At 38.3% G+C, this 7658-nt stretch overlaps 2 pseudogenes; both read right to left on the bottom strand.

The window, feature by feature from the left end:
* Window positions 1-325: 325 nt before the first annotated feature.
* Window positions 326-2596, bottom strand: LOC145574598 (putative calcium-transporting ATPase 13, plasma membrane-type pseudogene; annotated as a pseudogene).
* A 1464-nt stretch (window positions 2597-4060) lies between these two features.
* LOC145575227 (putative calcium-transporting ATPase 13, plasma membrane-type pseudogene) lies at window positions 4061-7116 on the bottom strand (annotated as a pseudogene).
* Window positions 7117-7658: the final 542 nt, after the last annotated feature.

Below are 7658 nucleotides of genomic sequence, written 5' to 3'. Positions count from 1 at the left end.
CGATTAACGACAATTAACAACAACAAAGACGGAAAAACAAGCAATAAACGAGACAAGGAGAATTTACCGTGGGAAACCCGAGAACCGGGAGAAAAAACCACCAATCCACTATGGAGTAACAATATGATGAAGAAAAATGTAGTTTACAAGCTTTCAATCACCATGAAAGCTCCCACCCCAAACTCACCCTCTCAAACACTCAAACCCTAAGTGTTTGGGTTTTACATGAGGCACTCTCTCTCTCTACATCTTTCCCCCTTCACCTTATTACTCACTCTACAATGACAATACAAGAGTATATATAGTGCTAGGCTAAATAAAACAATCCTACGATCTTAAATAAGCCACATCGCTTAAGTCGCAAAACCGTAGGAACAGGGCACGCACGAGGTTCGACCGAACCTACCCCATGTTCGACCGAACCATGGGTGGTTCGGTCGAACCTCCAGAGGTTCGTTCGAACCTTCGAGGCAGTAGCAATTGCAATTGAAATTCTACAACAGGTTCGACCGAACCTTTCATAGGTTCGGCCGAACTCCCGCACTGCTCAGACAGGTCTTCGTAAAACAGCCATAACTCCCTCGATTCTTAACCAAATCGAGCTTATGACCAGTCGTTGGAAAGCTCTTGAGACGAGCTATCACTCCAACTTGAATCATCTCAATATCACTTCTAGATCTTGAGATATGCCCATTTGAAGTCAGCAGCTACTTTTCATCGTTGCTTTGCACCAAGCAAACAATCCATAGCTTAACACCAAAGCTATGCACCCTCCTTAGCCTTCTTGAACCGTTCTCCACACACTCAAACCCAACACAAAGTTGATTACAAGGGCGGCAATATTAGCTGTAAGTTGCAGCTGAATGAACTTCTGGATAGTATTGTATATCCATCGCCCCCACCACAATACGGTGACAACAGAAGCAAAGTTGTTATCTAAGATGACTACATCAGAACACTCTTTTGCAACATCAGTTCCTTGGTCGCCCATCAATAATCCAATATCGACTTCTTTAAGGGCAGGAGCATCATTTGTACCATCACCCATCACAGCCACAACATGACCTTTCTGCTTCAAGCATTGGACCATGAGAAGCCTTTCGAATGGAGTTGATCTTGCCATTACTCGAATGTTGTCAATTTTAGCCATTCTTTCCTCAAGTGAGTAATTTCTGAACTCTATGCCTTCTATGACAGCTTCTTCATGTAGTTGGTCATCTGGTTTGAGAATTCCACATTCTGTAGCGATTGCTTTGGCAGTGAAAATATTGTCTCCTGTGATCATTTTGACATTAACTCCTGCTTTCCTGCATGATTCTACTGCTTCTAGAACACCAGGTCGACATGGGTCCTTCAATCCAACTATACCCAACAAAGTGAGCTCACCATCATCAAGCTGCTGCATGATACCATCTTCCTCCCCTTGTTTGTGAGCAAAAGCAATGCATCTTAGGCTTTGAGCTTCCATATTTTGAATTATTTCTAGGAATTTTTCTTTATCTTCTTCCTCCAACCTCACAGGCATCCCTTCTTGATTGTAATAATTCGAGCACATAGCTAGTATCATCTCTGCTGCTCCCTTCCAATGCAGATGCACCATGGTGTTACTCGTCATCCTAGCCATAACCCCCTCCTCTTTTTTTCTGAATTGAAGGCCTCAACTTTCAGAATCTCGAAACTGTTATTTAGCATGTCCATCTTCATCCCCAATTCATGAACAGCCCATTCAAGGATTGCTTTCTCCGTGGGATTGCCAGATTTTTCCGGAATTGACTCTGAAGGTATTTGACAGACACTTCCTGTTGTGTTCAACCCAACTGCTTGAAGAAGCAATCCTTGAACATTCTCTGATAAAGAAAGCAGGGGCCTTTGTACAACTTCTTTCCCCTGCCAAAATTCATCGACACGCATTTGGTTAAGAGTAAGAGTACCCGTTTTGTCAGTACATATGGTAGTGACTGACCCCATTGTCTCACAAGCTGAGAGTCTCCTCACCATGGCATTATCTCTCACCATCTTCTTCATTGAATACGCAAGAGTTAAAGTCACAGCTAAAGGGAGACTTCCAGGAACAACAACAAGTACAATGGTTACCGCAGCAGAAACCATATCTAAGACTGCAGTCATTACATGACTTTGTCTTGTTTTCCTTCCATTGAACTCACGGATTCCATGCTCATCTCTAGTATGTCCTGTGAAGTAGCGTATCAACAGTACAAGAAGTGCTAGTGAAGCGACAACAATCCCTACCTTAACAATGTTTAAGGTGAGATTGTTAAGCCGTTTTTGTAACGGAGTCTCTTGTTCCAAATCTCAACTTATGGAACTCATCATCTCACCCCATGAAATCGAGTTAAAATCAGGTCGGGTTAATATCAGTTCGGGTCAAAACAGATCGGATTAGATAGGATTTTAACTCGATTTGATTTTTACCTGATCCGAATTTAACCAGGCCATAATTAATTTTTGACCTTTTATTCAAGTTCTTATACTGCTCTGACAAAATTAGTATTGTCGTTATATTAGGACAGTTTTGCAATGACTACAATAAAATTGTAGTCATTATAAAAACAAAATCTACACAAAAGATTATCATTATGTGAATTAGGACCGTTGATTTAAGTTGACCATAATAATATCCAAAAAAATAAATTTCCTTTAACAGTTTCTCATCATTCCTATACAAAATAAATCAATACGAAATCTTCCATGATGAATTTTTGCAAAGTATTAATAACCAAAGAATCCACTTAACATAATCCTGGCTTTTGGGAGAAATTCAGGGAGATAATCATGAAAAAATTGGGGGAGTTTTGGGAAAACTTTGCTACATTGTACAAACAATCGAAAGCAAAATTTGTGAGGTTTGTAGCCGAATTTCGATGAGAGATTCTGAATTGGGGATTAGCGTCTTTTGATCTTTCAATTAGTACAAGAATAAGGGGGAGTTACGGAGAGTAATTAGGATTTGTATAATTAAATTGATTTTGGAATAATTATTTTGGTTATACAATCCTATCCATGTACGTATACAACTAACCAATGCATAAAACTAGATTCCTTTTTTCAAGTTTAATTGTGAGTTTTCCATTGATTATTCAGTTTTACTTTAATCTCCATATCTAGTTAATGGAGAATTAAGTTGAAGGTTGAAAGTTGGATACTTGGAACGTGCATCACAGCATCAATGGCAGCAACAAAAAGCAGTTGTTTTTACCAGTTTTTTTTCCTTTCTTCTAAAATAAAGTAGTTTTTGAAATTATGTAATTTTATTTTAATGTAAAAGTCAAATATATAAATGGACAAGATTAATCTTTAATATTTAAATGGTTGAGATTAAAAGTAGTTACAATGGCTTCAATTTTAGTGTAGTCATTGAAAAGTCTTCCCGTTATATCAATGTTAGATTTTTTAGGCTTATTGTTCTAATACAAGTGCAGTATGATTTGTACATCAAACTTGGAAGTTTGGAACCATATGTTTTACTCTATAAGCACCGGTCCTGCTCGAGTTCACCCTGTCCTTTAGCCACCTCTTTGTTTTCCTTCTCTTTTCCCCTTTGTTTCTTTACTTGCAATAGGTGGATGAAAAAACAAGAATATTGAATTAATTAGAAGAAAAAACAGGGGAAGGGTGTGCTTTTTATAAAAGAAGACAATGAAATAGATGGGCCAGCCTAATATTATTTTTTTGTAAGACTCAAAAGTAAACTATTGCTTAAAAAAAATAGAGTGAAAGTGTAAAATTACAATACTCAACTCTTGACATAATGATATGCATACAAGCTTTAGGGTGTAAGGAAAAAAAAAAGTCACTTTGTTGTCTGGATTGATAATAGTTAATTGCATATTGATGTAGATTTGCTATAAAGTTGGAGTTTAATAAAAGCATTTCATTATGATTATTGACAAACTATTTCATAAAGTCTTAATTTGTACTATTCTAGATCCACTGACTAAAAAGTATATGAAATGACTCAGATTAATATCAGCAAAAACTTTTTCTTTTATCATGAGTCAGATTGACACCGATGTTTGCTTAATGGTCTATGGCAAGAGTTCTACGTCTCAGAAACCTGAATACATTTTACGAGCCAACCGATGGGCCAGCTGATCGCAGCAAGCGCTATGCATACGCACCATTGAACCCAATTCAACCTTTCAGTACCTGCAAATTTCTTGAGGAATTCTACCATTGCCACTTGAAGAAGAACAGTCATTCCAACTATTCCTAGAAACAATCTGTTTTTAAGAATACCTTTAAATATGTTCTTTTTCTCTAGCTTTCTTGCATTAAACTCGTTAAATACTTGACATAGCACGAAACAGTTGAAGATGAGGGTGTCCTTCACCTTAACCTGTACTCCGAAGATTGACTGACCCTTAAACTGTAGGATCAGCAAGATGGTCATCTGATAAAAGGCTTGTGCAATGAGGTTTCGCCACATGACTTTGGTTATGAGTGGCTCAGTTCTTCCTACAGGAGTTTTTTCCATAAGATCATTAGTTGGTTCTTCAGTGGCTAAAGCTAATGCGCCCAAGGTATCCATGATCAAGTTCACCCACAGCAGTTGGACTGCTGTCAAAGGAACATTTCCTGATGAAACTGCAGCAACAAAGTTGATTACAAGCGCGGCCACATTTACTGTCAGCTGAAACTGAATGAATTTCTGGATGTTGTTGTAAACACATCTACCCCATCTTAAGACTGTGACAACTGAAGCAAAGTTGTCATCTAGGATGACTATATCAGAGCTCTCTTTTGCGACTTCAGTTTCTTGGATACCCATTGATAACCCAATATCGGCTTCTTTAAGAGCAGGGGCATCATTTGTGCCATCACCTGTCACTGCCACTACATGGCCTTTTTCTTTTAAGCACTGGACCATGAGGAGCTTATCAAATGGGGATGATCTTGCCATTACTCGAATGTGTTCAACTTTATCCATTCTTTGTTCAGGAGAGTAATTTCTGAACTGAATACCTTTTATGACAGCTTCTTCATATAATAATTGGTCATCTGGTTTGAGGATTCCGCATTCTGCAGCAATGGATTTTGCTGTGAAAATATTGTCCCCGGTAATCATTTTCACACTAACTCCTGCTTTCCTGCATGATTCTACCGCTTCTCGGACACCAGGCCGACATGGATCCTTCAACCCAACTATACCCAACAAGGTTAGGCCACTTTCATCAAGCTGATGTGTGGCATCGCCTTCGTTTCCTTGTTTGTGAGCAAAAGCAATGCATCTTAGGCTTTGTGTTGCCATACTTTGAATTATTCCCCGGAAATATATATTATCTTCTTCCTCCAACCTCACAAGCATCCCTCCTTGGTCATAATAACTCGAACACATATCTAAAATCATCTCTGCTGCTCCCTTCCAATGCACTTGCACTACTTTACTATCACTCATCATCCTAACCATAACCCCACTACGTTTTTTCTCAGAGTTGAAGGCCTCAACTCTCAGAACTTCAAAAATTTTATTCAATTTTTCAAACTGCATCTTCAAATCACATATAGCCCATTTTAGGATTGCTTTCTCAGTCGGACTTCCGGATATCTCAGGAACTGTTGCAGAAGGCAATTGACAGACACTTCCACTTGTATTCAAGCCAACTGCTTGATAAAGCAACTCGAGAACAATCTTTGATAAAGAGAAGGGATTCTGAACCACTTCTCTGCCCTGCCAAAATTCAGTGACACTCATTTGGTTAAGAGTGAGTGTACCTGTTATGTCTGTGCATATAGTAGTAGCCGAACCCATAGTTTCGCAAGCAGAGAGTTTCCTCACCATGGCATTATCTCCCATCATCTTCTTCATCGAATAAGCAAGAGTTAAAGTCACAGCTAAGGGGAGACCCTCTGGAATGGCTACAACAATAATGGTAACCGCTGCAGAAACAATGTTTATGACTGCATTCATTACATCATTAGTACTCGTTTTCACTCCATTAAATTCTCGATTACCATGTTCATCTTTAGTATGGCCTGTGAAATACCGAATTAACAGTACAATAAGAACAAGTGATGCAACAAGTACCCCAACCTTACCAATGTATGCGGTGAGCTTATTAAGCCGTTTCTGTAATGGAGTCTCTTCATCCATGCTTCGAGTAATCGAACTCATCATTTCACCCCATGTAGTGTTCATTCCTACTGAATTAACAACATTCTCCCATAACCATCAGTCACTTTTGTGCCAGAGAACAAAAAAGGGCTACTCCTTTCATCTACTTCGACATTATCACTTTCTCCGGTCATGCTTGATTCATCCACCTTTAAGGAGTATCCATCCAAGAATAACCCATCAGCCGGAATCTGATCCCCTATATTCAAATACACGATATCTCCCACGACAACTTCAAAGATGGATGTATATTGGCGGCGTCCATCTCTCAATACTTCAACTTGTATGTCACTGCTAATGTTAGAAAGCTTTTCAAACTGTCGACTCTGCTTGAAGTTACTGATGGCAGAAACAAAAACAACGAGAAATATAGCAATAATGATGCTTCCCCCATCATACCACCCCTCTTTTAGGCCATTCTGCTTCATACCAAACCCCAAAGAGAGGCAAGCACATATGAAAAGTATTATGATTGTGGTGTCTTTCGAGGCTTCAACTACGAAACTGAGGAAGGTTTTATTACGCTGTTTTCGGAAACAATTAGTCCCGAAAACACTCTTTCGATGCAAAATATCAGGAGTGTTACTGCTATCAACACCAAATGCATTGTTGGTTCCTAGTGTTAAAGCAAGATGTTTTACACCACCAAGTTGCGAAAGTGATTCAAGGTTCTTTTCTCTTGTAATGGAAGTGAGGGTTTGTTGGTTAATAGAGAAGGACAACGACAACAACGACGATTCTTGTACGTTGTCATGGATAGAAGAAACAGAATCAGTTTCTACATCAAGGACTACATAAGACGGAGAACGGACAAGTACTCTTTTGTAGAGATGTGTGTTTTTGTTAGCTTTTTTGGAGAGTGTAACGATGAAGTAAACTGCTTTGCACGGCGAACTCCATCTACTCGAGGTTTTAACCGGAAAGGGTTGATTGTGATCGAAGTGAGTGGCATTTTTTGTAGTGTTACGTTGGGGTAACTCCATGATTATGAAAGTGTATGATCTTTGGGATTGAACTATGTATTGTTAAAAATTTTACTCCATGTTATATAGAGTAACGGAAAAACTCTTGGCTCTTATAGAAGTATGGATGTAATTTCATGTAAATTTCACTCTTAAAGTTTAGATTCATAGTATTCCTCCCTTTTTTGCTCTTTGTTCGATTATAGACTATGTATCATGTATGTTGATTTGTACTAACATAGTAATATGTAGTTACACAAAATTATTATTTACGGAGTATGCATTTATTGTATCGGATGTATTTATTGGTTAAGGGGTTACTTTCCTGAATAACTTCTTGTATTTTATGTTTGTTGTGAAGTAACTACCTTTTTGAATGGAGTAGTTTTCTAACACTTTTTTTGTGGGGCAACTTTCTACCATTGTCTTATTTTTATTTATAGGATTAGGATATAGAAAGAAAAATGATAATAATTGCAAATTTTGTGTTGACTTGCCCGAGTCTTTAGGCAGTAAGTCAACAAGTCAAGTGATTGTACTAAAGAACTATAAAGGTCGCCATA

This window comes from Chenopodium album, chromosome 13 (assembly GCF_948465745.1).
Source record: "Chenopodium album chromosome 13, dcCheAlbu1.1, whole genome shotgun sequence".
Classification (NCBI taxonomy): domain Eukaryota; kingdom Viridiplantae; phylum Streptophyta; class Magnoliopsida; order Caryophyllales; family Amaranthaceae; genus Chenopodium; species Chenopodium album.
This window is presented reverse-complemented; position numbering and strand designations above follow the sequence as displayed.